Here is a 16271-nt window from a genome sequence, read left to right as displayed (position 1 = left end):
AAATGATTAAACCACGTATGGTCGGTAAATAAACCAAGCGGCGAATAACTAATAACGAGGTGGCCTGCCTCGTTATTGGAGAATAACGAGGGATAAGCTGCCTAGTTATTCATTTTTCAACTTGCTGTTCGGCATTCAAATATGAAGCTAGCCATCACTAGAATGATGGATGCCAAGCATCCCCCAGTAGCATAAACTCAGCAAAAAGACTTCTAGACGACAACCAGTTCATATTGTTATTCATGCAGTTTTTCGGGACTCACATATGACGGTGTTTAGGTATCTTTAAAGTGGATATTTAAGGATTTAATTAAAAGCGACCACTAGACAACACTAGAATAATGGTTTGCAAAGTATCCCCTAGCAGCATAAAACGGCTTCAATCATTTATTGCCGATAAACAAGGAATAACGAGGTGGCCTGTCCCCTTATTGGCGAATATCGAGGGACACGCTGCCTCGTTATTCGTTATTCACGTATGAAGGTGTTCAGGTATCTTTAATGAGGATATTTCAGGATTTAATTAAAAGCGACCACTAGGCCGCCTCGTTATTGACGAATAACGAAGGACACGCTGCCTTATTATTCCTTATTCGGGATTCACATATGATGGCCTTCAGGTATCTTTAATTGGGATATCATAGGATTTAATTAAAAGCGATAACTAGATAACAATAGAATACTGGATCCGATAGCGGTATATAACGTATAGTTATTCAAGCGGTTAATAACGAATAACGAGGGACAAGCCGTCTTGTTATTGGCGAACAACGCGGGACAAGCTGCCTCGATATTCAACTATTTGTTATTCGGTATTCAAATATGAAGATAGCCATAAGTAGAATGGAGGATGTTTAGGTATGTTTAGTGAGGATATTTCAGGATTTAATTGACGGCAAATTAACTTCTCACTGCTTCTATGATTGCCGTTTTTACGATTTTTGAGCACATGTAAATAACGAACTCTGACACTAATACTAACGTACCCACCCTAACAGTAAAATGTAACTCTCCCACCCTGACAATCAAATAATGCACCCACCCTGACAATGAAATGTAACGCACCCAACTGACAATGAAATGTAAAGCACCAGCCCCGACCGACAATGAAATGTAATGCACCAACTCTGACAGTTGTTTCGATTGATCGATATCTTCTAATATTCGAAATATCGTTCGTGTTATATTACAGTATCTTGGTGATGTGCTCATAGAGTGTTCTGATACCTCCAGGGGATCATGGGGTTGTTGAATCTGGTGATACTCATGTAACAATATTTTGACTCCTGACTTCCGTGTCTGACCTTGACTTTTGACTATGACATAACATGGCCTAAAACCTTCAGTAGGTCCCGCTTTTGTTTTGCTTTTTTTTGTGATACCCATATTTATAGTATTTTTATAGTGGCGGACTTAGTGCACCAGCGGACTAGTGAACTTCTCTCCGGGATAGATCATTTCGTACTAAGGGGTGCCAGCATGCCTTTCATATCGAAACGGTGTGGCTCTTTTAAAACATTTCAATTTTTGTATGTGAATAAACAATCTGTCTCAGCTAGGTATTGGGATTAGGCGCAGTCCGTTATTATGTTTTCATCTTTTACTTACTAGTAAGATCTGTTGCCATTTTTATATCTTTATATTTGATTTTATTTATCAATTAGAGTTTGGTGGGAGGATTTTCGTAATAGTTGGTATTTCAAAATCCAGGGCACGTTTGGGGAATACTTAATCATTTAAGATTGCAACCTTTACGTTTGCTAAGAGCTAAAGTTTGTAATAGCCTGTACACCATTTATTACAAATGGCAATTTACAACAATATAACCCTTATGTATCAATGGTTTTATCTATATTTGATTGCTATCAAAGGAAAGCCCAGCTTAACCGGAGCGGGTACCTGGGCCTGACTAGAATCGCGGGGCCCCTAACCCGACGAAAAGATTATTTCATATCCTTTGAATCGCACGCATGCGTAACACACAATTAAACAGTCTGTAAAACAAGAATAATTACATGATATCTGATCACATACGAAATCTATTCAGGTTGATTGATTGGAGTCTCACCCAGTCTCCGCCCATCACCGAGAGATGGTTCAGTCTCCGCTCTCGCGCCGCTAGATCGATAACCGTTTAACTTTCATCTGGAATTTGATTTCTTTTCTCTTTTTGCCATGAACCGCGGGGCCCCCTATACCTAACCTGGGCTTTGCATCAAACATACTACAATTTTGTTAAAATACTACATCAACATAACGGGTGACCTTTTAGAAATATGAGCGGACGTATGAACCAAAACCTGCTGATAATAGTACGGAACGGTTATCTTTGGCGCGAAAGGATGACATGAAATTGGCAATACACGTTTGCCATGACTTTTGTTACCGTAATATTAGAATAAGGCCACACCAATTTGATTTTCTGTTCTTTTGGGTCTTGAGAAATAAAGAAGTCACTCGAATAAAGTGTGAGATGTTGTTTAAACTTTCAAAACTTACAAATTTTGAGCTAAAAGCTTTTGAAGAGTACAACCATGTACTTTTGGTTTTTAATTGAGGCCTTTTCGTCGAGAAATAAGAAGTCAAAATTTATCAGGTTTTTGCGAAGAACAGAAAATCAAATTGGTGTGACCTAATATATTTTTGAAAGATAGGTAACTTTCCGTGTATATATGATTGTTATACTAGTATCCGTGCAATCATTGTGCATAAAACTATAAATCTGCTATTTAATAGCTATGTAAATAATAGCTATGGTTCAGTGAATAGGATGCTAGCCCACTAACCAGGGACTCCCGGGTTCGATCCCGTTGTTGGCCGAGAAAGTTTCTTGGGATTGTCCAGGGTAGATTCCCCTTGTCAGCGGTGTAGGACCGAAGGCATGATGAGAAACAGGGTCTAGTTGTTCGGGTTGGGGGAAAAACCGAGGTAACGAGCACACATTTGTGTATACGTGAATTAACTTATTTGGCGAAGAGTTGGTGCCAGGGGCGGATTAAAGGACCGTCCGCCGGGGGCAGCTCGTTCCGAAGGCCCTAGTCAAAGGGGTTCAAGGGCCTTCCCTAACACAATTTTGAAAATTACATCACCGTAGAAGAGATTCATAGTACTATCCTGTCGATTTAGATACAAACGGGTGCAGAAAAATAGTATGTTAAACATTTATTTCCTATGTAATAGACGATCGCAGTTTGTTTGACTGCAGCACGTGGTTGTCAAACAGCCCAATAAAGCTTTAATTGATTTCGCTTAACACATCCTAAGTTCCATGAGAACATTTTATTCGTTGGGATATTTAATTGACGAAACTCTCTAATCTTACTGTTCATATGGACACCTCACTTAATAACGTGTGGGAATATTTTGATTAAAAAGCGATGTAGCCATTTGGGTTTGGGATATCAAGTATAACACCGAAGGTGTCAATATCCTAGTCTTTGTATTAGGACATATAATATCATATACAGATTAAAAGCTTTCATTATTAGATACACGAGTGACCGAACAATCTCCATTGTTCTCGCAGCCTTGTCTTCTCGCTCCAAGAGAATGATTAAATACGTTTCAAGTCAAATGACAAACTAATTTGAAGAGCTAATGAATAGTGCTGTGGTTAATATCTGAACGGTAAATAATGTCGACTTCGACCAGCAGGTTATTGTCCATTTACTCGAACAATAATGCCACTTTATTGGTATTGAGAAGCGTACATTAGTGTGTGAAAATACTATAATTGACGTACGTTGTATATTCTATTTCTGAGAAATCTGGAATAAATGTTAATGATTATCTCAAAAATGTCGCAGTTTGACTAGGTAGATTAAATTTGTTTTAGCCACCATAACCTCGATAATATGTTTGCCAGTAATTTGTTATCATACATAATATAGTATATAAAAATTTAGAATGCTGAAAATCTGATCCCAGCTGAAAATCGATGGGAGTTATATTATACTCTCAAAGTCTCCTGGCTCTAATGTTTTACACTAAATTGAAAACAAAATTCATTACAAACTGTAGCCTAAATAAAGTTAATGCTGTTGTGGACACAATAATGCAGGACAGGTGAGTAACTATTTGACGGTTAGCTACTGGACATGGCATTAGCAAAACATCAATGGAACGAATAATCCAACATTTGCACATGGACAAGGTATCTGATCGTTGGTTGCCCAGAATGCAGTTGACCGAAAAACAAAAACGCCAGAGAGCCATGGTTAGTCGCGCATTCTCGAGTACTATCAGAGAGATCTACGTGCTACCTTGGGTCATATTGTTACTCAGGTGAAACCAGGGTTCACCGCTTTGACCCAGAGTCAAAAAGTCAAAGTACGCAGTGGAAGAACGTGACGTCACCAACGCCCATTTTCACAAGAACGTCTTCCAGTGGCAAGGTTATGGCATCCGTTTCCTGGGACGCCGTCGGCGCAATCATGACAGATTATCTAAAGAAGGGTTCCACCATAATTGCGCTTTTTGTGATCAAATCAATGCTCTATTTCACGCCGCCCAAGTCTCTGTGGGGGCTGCACAGGACTTCCATTGGTAAAGGAGTCATTGTGTCTTCGAGCGTAAGGCAGGGACTCGCTAACCAGTGGGTCCCGGGCTCGATCCCAGTGTTGGGAGAGAAAATTCCACGGGATTTGCCAGCGTGGTGCTGATGTCAATGGTGCAGGACAGAGGGGGAGAAAAGTCGGCTAACAGTTCCCGGTCTATTTATTGATGAAAGCGCTATTCTCTCCTTAACTGTGTTCATTTAATAACTTAAAGGGCGTGCAGCATTTACTAATAATATTTAAATTAAAAACAGGAATTCAAATTCATTATTAGGTCCATTTAATTCAGTATCAATGTGGGCTCCATTTGTAATAAGCAAGTTAAAACGCATCCCGACTGTAACTACAAATGGCTGATCCGCAAACGTCCAAAGGAGAAAAAAAAATCCAGATAAACGTGTACACTGTGCGCAACGATTGCCATTTTATTGAGACTGCTCACGTAACTCACCGAACACAGCTGATTGGAAATTACAATAAAAAATGTAAACTCGACCTATTCTCGATTATTTTAAGTTTGGATGGGAGGTTTTTTTTTCTTTTGTATAAAATAAAATTTCATTTGTAATTTTTTTAAGCAAAATGTTGAAAAAGAGATAACAAATCTGTATCTGAGCCGACTTTGACATTTGCTTTTAATGAAATTGTTCAGGGAATAAATAAAAATTACCCAAACTATCCTCAAGTGACTATTGGCAACTTGTTTCGCTCTAAGAAGGTTTTTAAATATACACTTGACATTAAATACATAAAATCTTCGACAACTGCCATTGCTGAAGGCCGAGAACTATCACCAAGTGCTTAATCATCAATATATCTCCAAAAAAAGATTCATAAAAAGTACTTTCGACTTACCTTTCATAAGTAAATCTTCGACGTCTGTGTTTACTAATAACTTAATTTCGGAAAACACATTGTACTTTATGAAAGCATCCCAGTATTATGTCACCATGGCTACTTACTAGAACACAATCCTTAATTATAAATGCTTAGAATAATTCTCAATATGTGTATCATGTTTACTCAATAAAATTAAAATGTTCATAGATCATCTTTTTTGACGTGTACAATGTACCGAGTGAACTGGGAAGTGTCACGAAGTTGACATATCGTATCAAATCAATTCAATGGACAGTAAAGTTAAAGATTATCTGATTTAAAGATAATATATGTCGATGAACCTTTAAGCTATGTTTATCAGAAAATACTCACTGTATATAAATCCGTATTTGATTCGACAAATCCATTATTTGAATTTTCTCTATTTTTGCAGTTAGTGGTAAGTAAATGTCTTGCTTTAGCTTCTTAAACTTTGTCTTCCATTTTTAGGCAGGTGGTCATGTATGAAAAATAGTCAAGGGTGCAATTCTGTTTAGACAATTTACTCCCCGGCTACTCGTATATCAACTGGACGGGAGCAGCTACTTTCACCAAACGTTAGGCGCCAACTATAGCTTACACATTGGAATTGCTGTTGTTTAGTACAATAAAATATATACACATTTAGAAACACGACACAACGTGACAATATAAGGTTGTATTTAATTACTTGCTTTTACAGAAGCGTTTCCGCCGTTTCTAATATTTATTCCAACTGCCAGGGTTTTTTTTTGTCATTAAACCCATTACCTAAAAGAACGGCTACATGGTGAACGTTTGTATTTAAACGGTCCAGACGTCGAATCAACAGTCTTACATTATATCAAGTGGTTCGGCTCCTAAAATCCAAGTCGTGCTGACCTCTCATTTATTTGGAAATTTATGAAATTGACAAATATCTGTTCAATTCAGTTAGAAAGTCAGTCAGAAAGAGTAAATTGTTTCATTTCAGATCGTCATTATGGTATCCATATCACCAGCAGCTTCGTGTTTGCTCCTTGCCCTTCTGGTTCCGACATCGGAAGCCTTCTACAACGCCTGGACTTTTCCAACTTTTGAGCCAGTGTTCGATTCAGACTTTCACTGTAAACTGATGGCGGATAGAACTGGGCAGAATTGTCAGAATTATATCAAAGAATGTAAAAACTTTTGGGATCACGCCAAAACCGTCACTAAGTTGACCTGTTCCGGAGATCTTTTTTTCAGTGAAACCTTTAACAAATGTGTCGACCCCAAAACATTTAACAAACAATGTATTGGTAAGTTAGCACAATCTTCCAAGACATTTAACAAACAATGTACTGATAAGTTAACGTAATCTTTTAAAACATATAACAATGTATTATTAAGTTAGTGTAATCTTTCAAACCATTTAACAAACAATGTACTGTTATCGTTATTTCAAAATGGAAGTAAAACTCGAGACATGCTGTTAATTTCAAGTCATTATTGAATCACATCACAAAACTAGTTACATGACAATCTAGAGCATCCGGCAGATTGGTGTTTCTCAATTTCTCATTGGAGAGAGATAGAGAGAGAGATAAATGGAGTTTAACGTCCACTCGACACAAACTCGGTCATTTCGGGACTAACACTTGGTTCAATTTTATTTCAATAATTCGCTTGCGCGTAGGGGTCTTTAGCAGTGGGAGGAAACCGGAGGACCCGGAGAAAACCCACGAGGTTGGACAGGCGACACTACTCCTTGTCACGTACAACCGGGGAATCGAAACCCCGCCAGTTGACTCAATGACAGACCGTATGATACAGCGCAGCGCGCACGTGCTAACCATTCGGCCATCCAACCCCCCGCTTGTCGTTGGACTGGCATGACTGCAATTTTGGCTTGTATAGGAATGGTTTGCGAATGTTAAAAGCATTTACGGCTTTGTATTGCAGAGTATATTCGAAACGTCTGACATCGACGCAGCAATATATATCGCAAGTGGAAGGTCCAGGGCAATTTGATACATATTGTGTCTAGAATGACATATACCATTGGGTTGTTGAATTTCAGCTCCATACGTAACATTTTCTAGAAAGGTACCATTTACAACTGACTGTTGATTGTAGGAGTGTATATTGTAGCGGAACATAGCTCTTTCATACTGTTATATTTCTCTAACTTTTCAGGACATGTTCAAGATCCATGGAAATAATTTGGTAAGTTTCTTCCTTAATAGTAGCTATTAGGGCGTTGAATATTTCATAAGTGTGATTTCACCATAAAGGCGATATTTTTTTATTGGTCTACTAGATTCACTGACTGCCTAATCAAAATCTGTTTTTCCCCGGATTCCTATTTATGCATCACTCAAAACGGGTAATCAAACCATATTTTTAAAATTTAATTCATTTTATTCCAAACGATTTGGCAGCTGAAATCTCGAAGGGATTATTAGTCGAGTCAAATTTCAGAATAACCCTAAAAAAATGCAAGAAAACGTATTTGGTCCAGAGAACAACATATCAAAAGTTGTCTGAAATTGAGCTACCGCAAAGGGTCTAAATATGACGTCAAACAAAATGGCCTCCATTGGACCAAAATCCCTTTTTTTTCTGCTCATATTCTATCAAAGCTGTTGTTTGAGAAGGCTTGGGTGTAAGACAATGCTATTATAAAAACAACATCTTAGTAATTCATCACTCTGTGAGTGTTGTGCAGTGTTTCCAAGTGGCGTTATAAGGGGGCGTTAAGACGTCACGACGAAATTTTTTCTTTTTCTTATGGTTTGTTACCCATTTCATTTGAAGTTGTAGATGGGTGGACAGCAAAAGTGCAGACAATTGTTGCAATAGAAATGGCCGACCAGTATTTATGGTCGGTCTAGAGTATATTATCACCAAAAAAAAGTCAAAGTCCGAAATCCGTGCCAAAATGGGTCAAATTGCCCAAATTTCAAAATGGCCGCCGGTTTTGACTGGAAAATGTCAATTTGTATCCAATTATCGTAATATGATCGAGCTTGGTATCAAAATGTATCCTTTCGGGGTAGCTGAATCCATTTCCATACAAATTTTGGTGAATAATTATAACTCCAGATGGCGGCCAGTTTTAACGGGAAAATTCGAATTCTACAAAATGACCACATGTGTCAAAATATACGTTTTGGAGGCAGCTGATTCCATTTTCGACTCATTTTCTCATTTTGGTAATTAACTGGTTCCCCTGGGTCAAAATATGTGGAAATCCCATAGGAGATTTGGGGATTAAGCGAGGTCGTTTGTACGCTGAACCTGTTTCTGAAGAACGTTTCTCTCTGTATTTAGATTACCTGTAAATCTACAAATATAGGATATATCTAATCAGAAACGTCACTACATGTCCACCAACATGATTAGTGAGCTGCTGACCTTGTATCCATGGCATCAGGAATTTGTGCCTGACAAATGCTTCTGAACGTACACTGAAAAAATCCCTATATTTGGGATTAGACTTGGTCGGGTACTGCTGTACGGTAAACAATTTTTTCTATACTAAAATAAAAAAAATATGTACGTTTTAGTAAATCAGAAAATAATTAATTACTCATTGCACCTATTTCAATAACGCAATTCTCTATTTTTCAGAAAGGAGACTTTAATTGAATGCACGTTAATTAACCCATCTTAATAACAAGAAGAGAAAATACTATCTATTGCTATGCATATTCTTATAACACAAACAGAAAAGAATTGTACATATTATGCATTATAATCAACCCAGTAAATATTTATTATAAATTGTTTACAGTTACTTAAACTAAAGTCTATGTAACTGTCTATTATATATATTTATTACAGTTAAATATATTTCTTTAAAAAGAACATTTTGTTTTGATTCGTAACCTCACAGTTACATCCTTTTATACATTTGGGAAAATGTTACGCATTTGCAATCTTGGTTACTAATGCCTCAAAGTCGATTTATCAGACTTTTGTTTAATTACGTCAGATATACGCGGCGACCAAAGGCTTGCCATCTTATAATCATGCGCATGTCTGGGCTAGCACATGATTGTTGGAAACAACAATTTGATACTTCCATCATATTGCAGCCATGGCTATCAAACATAGCTCCCAATAGCTCCAAGGGGTTATTTCACCTCAAGTTTGGCGAATCAAACCTGTTTTATGTATATCTCAACAAATAATGGCGGTGTAGGGCGCCCATGATCTGGCGGGGCGGGGGTTCACGGAAGCTAGTGTTGACATCCTATGAGATTGTATATAAGAGGAACCCAGGCCACCAACACGTTCCTGTTACCTCTTTTGTCTTTTTCATTGCGATTTGAATTTATATTTTCTGGTAAATCTTCGTGAATTGTATGCACAGGAAAATAATATAATTAAGAGTTAGGTATAGATTGATGCATGACAGACAGTTATGTAGTATCCTACGTCTAATTTGTAAATCCAGTGGCAATCCAATAGAAGGTTTTGAGAAAGACATTGAAACACGTCACCCCACTATGCGCCAGGATGCGATCGATGCAGTGGAAATTGGGAAAAGGTTAGCACCGGGAAGAGGGACGAGAAGCCGATGTTATGAAGTAAATTCTGATGTTCTGTAACCAGATTTTGCGAAATGTTCATTTTTTATTTGTTTGTATGAGGACATAACAGTTAAAGCCATGGAGCTGGGTAATATGCTCAGCATCAGAGCGCCATACCTTTATTCTTACTACATAAATGTCATGTTTGCTAACACTAGAACTTGACGAAAGAATTTAAAGGAACAAATATAGTAGAATTATATCTCTAAGGACATGGGGAATAAAAAGGACGATATCTTTACTTTTAGAATTTCAAAAAGTCTACGGAAGTTTTGCTCCATTGGTCCCTTACATGTCCCATCTATGTATAACCGGTCATTAATAGGTGGAAGTCGATTTTTTACCTTTCAATATTGTGATTACATAGTCCATGATAATGTTTGGTTTAAATATGCTGATGGAACTTTAAATACATGTAACATGAAACATTTCCTCCTGATTTTAACGTAATGTATAAAAATAAAAAAACGAATAGACATATTTGTTTTTAGGTGAGCTGACAAAGTATGCCTAAAGGAAAAAGTTTTGAATGTCATTCAAATGTAACCATATTTGTAAAAATAAACCACACGAAGTTGGGTTCACGAGCAAAGTTAATTTACAAAGATATCCCACCATTATCACACGCCATTTGAAATCTTAAAATAACCTCGCTGCTGAAGCAACTGACACATAATCCGTTGATGGCTACTTAGAAACTAACAAGCAATTTTGGCGAATGTCGATGCGTCATCTGTTGCTGTTGTATGATGCTACCCAGTGTTAGGTATGATAATATGATTAATTGTAGTTTAGCGTTGAGTAAATTGAATAAAGACAATACTAAACATCAACCCAGTTGTTTTGGAGACCAATTGATCGTGACCAATTTTTCACCCACAGCTTATAATACATCTATCTCCGTAGGTACATCGAAATGATTACCGCACTTTATGGATTAGAATAGGAACTAAAATAAAAGACATTTCATCAAACTATTACATGTTTGTACGGTTTAGAGATTTGTCCTAGATTGGGTTCATCATGCGAAGATTATCCAATTCTAAGTCTTATTAGTGAAGTGCGATTGGAGGTTCCGGTATTTAACGAGGAATGCCGATTGTGATATGTCAAGTAAGGACGAACCCCCATTTCCGAGTACAACGCGTGCGCTTTAGATCATAAGGTATGTCATTGTTTCAAATGACACGGTTCGAACCAAGGCGTGTACATGACATTGGGTAGTGTAGTGTCGCCTTCGTAACCTCGTGGATTTTCTATCGGCCATCCGGTTACCTCGAAAGTTATGTATAGACATAGAGATGCACCATAGTATGTTACTCTTGACGAAATAACTTCCCCTCCCCCTCTCCCATACATGTTGTTTTATGGAAAATGTCGCCATCGTGAAGTAATTTGCACAAAAGTATAATAATCGAAAGAGCTACTGATGGCGGTGTTAAGAGTTGATAATGATTGTATTAATAATAACGTTAATGTTGGCGTTATGTGATCAATAACGTGATAATATAAAAATTAGTGTTAATTATTTAAGTGGCACTTTTAGGCCTTTTCATTTTAAAGAAGAATCATGACCTTCAGCCTTTAGTATTCAAAATCAAAGCATTGGTATAAAAAACAATTACACGAGAATCTTCTCAAATGTGTTAGATCGCAAAGAATTTTTAACCATAGGCGTACGAGCCCGATGGATTTTAGAAATAAAGATCCCAAAAACAAATTCACGTTCGAGGTATGTCTGGAGCGAGCGGCGAAGGGGCGAAGCGGTACGTCGCGGAGTATAGGATGCCTCCCCAAGAAAATTGTAACACTTAGACGGCCGCAAACGCATTTTCCTGCTATTCCAGATGTTGAGTATATAAATAACAACATGACCTGACCGTGGTCCTGTATAGCCTTATTTATGTGGTTTTGGAACCGAAATCCACTCTATGCCCACCTGAATTCCAGATTTTGATGGACGGTGACATAAATAAAATACCGAAAAGAATACTCAATTAAGATTTCACGGAGCGGCCTGCGAATCCGGTCTCCCGTGAGCATTTTAGGCACATAGTGCTACGTCGGGATGTTTGGAGGTGCTTTTCCTGCCTGTGTATACATGGCAACTTTAAAGGAGCTAAATCGCAAATATTTGGGACCAAGAAATAGACATAAATGGGTCGCAACGCATATAATAATGTAATGTGAATGCATATAAACTGATTTACATTCAACCGTTTCTGCTTTTACTGTAATTTCTAATCGGTTATGTTAGGCGAAATACGCCAGAAGTCTCAATTGAATGACAGTCTTTAGCGTCTGGTTATTCCAGTCTACACCGAGGATATTTATTACGCATGCTTTCCAGATAAGAATATAGCGTCACCATTTGGCATGACTTGTGGAATATGTCTAGCCGCGTTCTTTGAGTCCCTTGTTCCAAATGGCGCTGAAACGCATTATGATACACGATTCGTGTACCAATGGTAAAATGTTTATTTTGTCTTGAATATTGGATATCAGAAGCCCATCTTTTCCCTGTAAGATCAAAAGACCAATGTTGATTTGAATTGACAAATAATTCGTGTTTTCAATGTCGAAGATTTTTGATGATATTGAGTTAGAGACTTGGCTACTTTAAAGTGGTCAAAAATAGCCTTATTTATGTGCTTTTGCAACCGAAACCCACCCCTTGCCGAAATGAATTCTAATCAACCAATCAATAATATCAATAAAGAAATATTAATATGACATATATTGCATCTGGGCCTCCGCCTAGAAATTCAAATCTAGATTGTTTACAGGTTCAAAAGAATGCATTCTGTTTGTTTGCTAACGTTTGTTCTCAAAGAAAACCTCATGCAGACTTCACAATGATCTTGTCGCACTGATTAATCTTTGGAAACATCAATTGTCTCACCTTACTGAATCGAATACATTGCCACACATCATTTCTTATCCAGTGTACTATGAAAATATATGCCAAGGTACCCCCATATGCCGGTGTCATAGTCGCCAACTAACACGAAAACTGGAATATTGGAACATTTTCAACTATAATTCATGGATTTTGAAAGTGTTAAGTTCAATTAAACGATTAACTATACCCTCAGCTATTGTAGTGAAAGTTATACAACTTTTCTATTCCCACTACATGGTATACTGATATGTGATCTCTACATTTATCCACCCAAAGCCATGAACATGAAATCTGGTATTATAACAGCGGTTATGGCAGAGCTAAACAGCCAAAGAGACGGGGAACTCAAGCATCTTGTGTATGATAAATACCTAAATCACCCTATTCAGAAGCTGTATGATATCCGAGACCCAAAATGCGCAGAGATGGAACTACTTCTGCATGAGAGTTGTCAACGATTGGTCAGGACTATCAGAGAGTACAGTGAGCGCACCCACCATTAATGCCTTCAACAACAGACTGGACACGGAATAGGAATTCTCCAAACCATACGGTGCTTTCGACCAAGAAACTCTATACTGCGAATGTTCACAAACAGATGATAAGCGACAAGCCCTGCGTAACGAATTTCATATCGCAAAAAATGTATTCGACCTACTTCTACGCAAAATGGAGAAACAGCATAGACGAATGATATTGAAATGCTGAACACAAATAACCCAAATGAATTTTGGCATAAGATTAAACAACTTGGCCCCCAGAAGTCCCGACGAATCCCGATGGAAATTATCTCTGACACTGACTGTATTATTCGCGACGAGGCGGGTGTACTTGACAGGTGGAAAGATGATTTTCAAAAATTATACAACGCCGAAGACAGTGTTCTGTTCGATAAACTTCACTATGATATTATTTTATTCCAAAAGAACGCTATCGAAGGTTATATGGACAGCGAAAGCTGCAATTCAAATACTCAAATCAACTGAGATATCTCTTTTAGTGAAACCACATCTGTTATTTCTAGATCAAGGAATAAATCGGCTGTTGGTATTGACTGCATACTATACGAGATTCTTTAACTGATCCAACCACCATCCATTTGGCGTAAGTCTGTTTAGTTCCAATACGAAAATACCCATCGGCAGATCCGAGAATTCCACTAAACTACAGAGCTATCAGTCTTCTGTCGTGTATATCTAAGCTTTATAGCAGTTTTATAAATACCAGGCTCTCTGAATATCTCGGTGCTGATAATCTTCTAGCCGACGAACAGAGTGGTTTCAGAAAATCTAGCTCATGTGACGATCACATTTTTGTTCTAAACAGTGTCGTGCTTAACAACAACAATGTTTTCGCTGCTTTCATTGGTCTTAAAAAGTCCTTTGATTACGTAAGTCGGATATATTATTATATAAACTTCTTAAAAATATTGATGGTAAGATGTATAACTCGGTCAAAAGCATGTACTTGAATACATCGCCATGTATAAAACTTGACAACTTATCCGAGTGGTTTTAATTTAATTGCAAATTAGGAGTTCGTCATGGCGATAATCCCTCGCCAAATTTATTCTCTATCTTCATCAACGACTTAGTAAAGCAAATCAGCTTGTGTAATATTGGCATTAAAGTATCCCATTATAAGTTAGCGATATTACTCTACGCAGATGGCATAGTGCTTCTCGAGGATAACGAAAAGAGCCTACAGCTATTGCTTGACAAGATCAACGAATGGTGCATGAGATGGAAAGTCCTCATCAACACATCAAAATCCAAATGCATTCACTTCAGTCCGTCCAGACAAACAAGAAATGGCTTTAAATTTAATCTTGGTCTGGAAGAAATCGATACTGTTGAAAGTTACAAGTATTTGGGTGTTATTTTTCAAGAACACTCTAAGTTTGATAACACAGCCAATACTCTAAGCACTGCTGCTGGGCGAGCATTTGGTTCAGTTATATCAAAATTTTAAAACCTTTACGAAATGCCTTGCACACAAAGAAGATGGATTAAAATGGTTCAACTCTGGAATAGACTTTTAAGTCTAGACGACGATAGACTGACAAAGAAAGTGTTTGAAAAAGATTTCCGCTGTGCTACCTCTAATAAAAACTGGTGTGCTGATATGAAAGTCTTATTCGAGAAACTCAATCTCTCCGAATACTATTATATACCAATAAACTGACGATAAATATCAATGTAATAAAATCAAAGATGTGGACAAATGTAGCGAGTCATGACAGGTCAAATTAAGCAACTCCCCCAAACTCAGAACCTATGCTGTCTTTTAAAATGAGTTTAAAACCGAGAATTACCTAGTCCTTAATCTGCCCAGACATGAACGGTCAACTCTGGCGCAGGTTAGATGCGGGGTTTAACCCGTTCGTGTTGAGACAGGGCGGTCTATAGGTGAGAGGTTAGAAGATCGAACCTGATAAATGTGTGCACATAACTGTAAAGAAAATGAAAAACATTTTATTTTAAACTGTTCCTTATATAGCGATCTGCGACAATACTGGTTTAATAAAGCTCGAATAGACATTGTAATTATTGTAAATACTCAACTTACTGACCATTCGTATGAATTCTTATTATATTAGACTTAATTTGTGTATGTTAAATAGTGACATATACGTCCGGTGGGCCGGGTGTTAGTATTTTATATTGATTTTCACATGTCTTCTTTGTACAACACATGTCACTGAAATAAACAACTTTACTACTATCAAAGGAAATAAAATGAAATGGGGTTTAACGTCCTACTAGCTATTAAAGGGGGCAAGTCGCGAACTCAGTGCCATTCACAGTCTTCGACATTGCAAACATGACTTATTGGTCAATGTAAATCAACATTGATGTTGTTAACTTACCGTGAAAAGATGGGCTTCTGATATCCAATATTTAAGACAAAACGAAAATGTTAAAATTGTCACACGAATCGCGGACCAGAATGCTTTCGAGCGGCATTTTTAATGAAGCGACTCGGTTTGTTAACTTGATAAGTTGATTTCACGGTATACTCGGTGAAAAGGCATAGATCTACTAACTCTCCGCAAGACCAGGCTCTTTGTTACCTATTTAGGGTGTTTTCAGGTATTTGGTGTGTTTTCTGGTATTTAGTGGTTTTCCGGTGTTTTCCGGTATTCAGTATAACATGGAGTTTTCCGGTAGTTTTCCGGTGTTTTCAGGCATTTTCTGGTTGTTTTGCGGTATTTCCCGGTATATTTGTATTGCCGCCCGTGGAAGCTTCTTGGCTCAGAAGACTTGAAAAGATATTTGCCAAATTAAATTAAAGAAGAGTCGGCAAAACTGTTGGGGGTGTGGGGCAATTGAGGGCAGGTCTGGGTATTTGTGCCTATTTTTCCAGTCACCAGTCTCCTTATAGCTAATTGGCAAA

Source organism: Patella vulgata, chromosome 1 (genome assembly GCF_932274485.2).
Source record: "Patella vulgata chromosome 1, xgPatVulg1.2, whole genome shotgun sequence".
In the NCBI taxonomy this organism is placed as follows: domain Eukaryota; kingdom Metazoa; phylum Mollusca; class Gastropoda; family Patellidae; genus Patella; species Patella vulgata.
Note: the sequence above shows the minus strand (reverse complement) of the source record.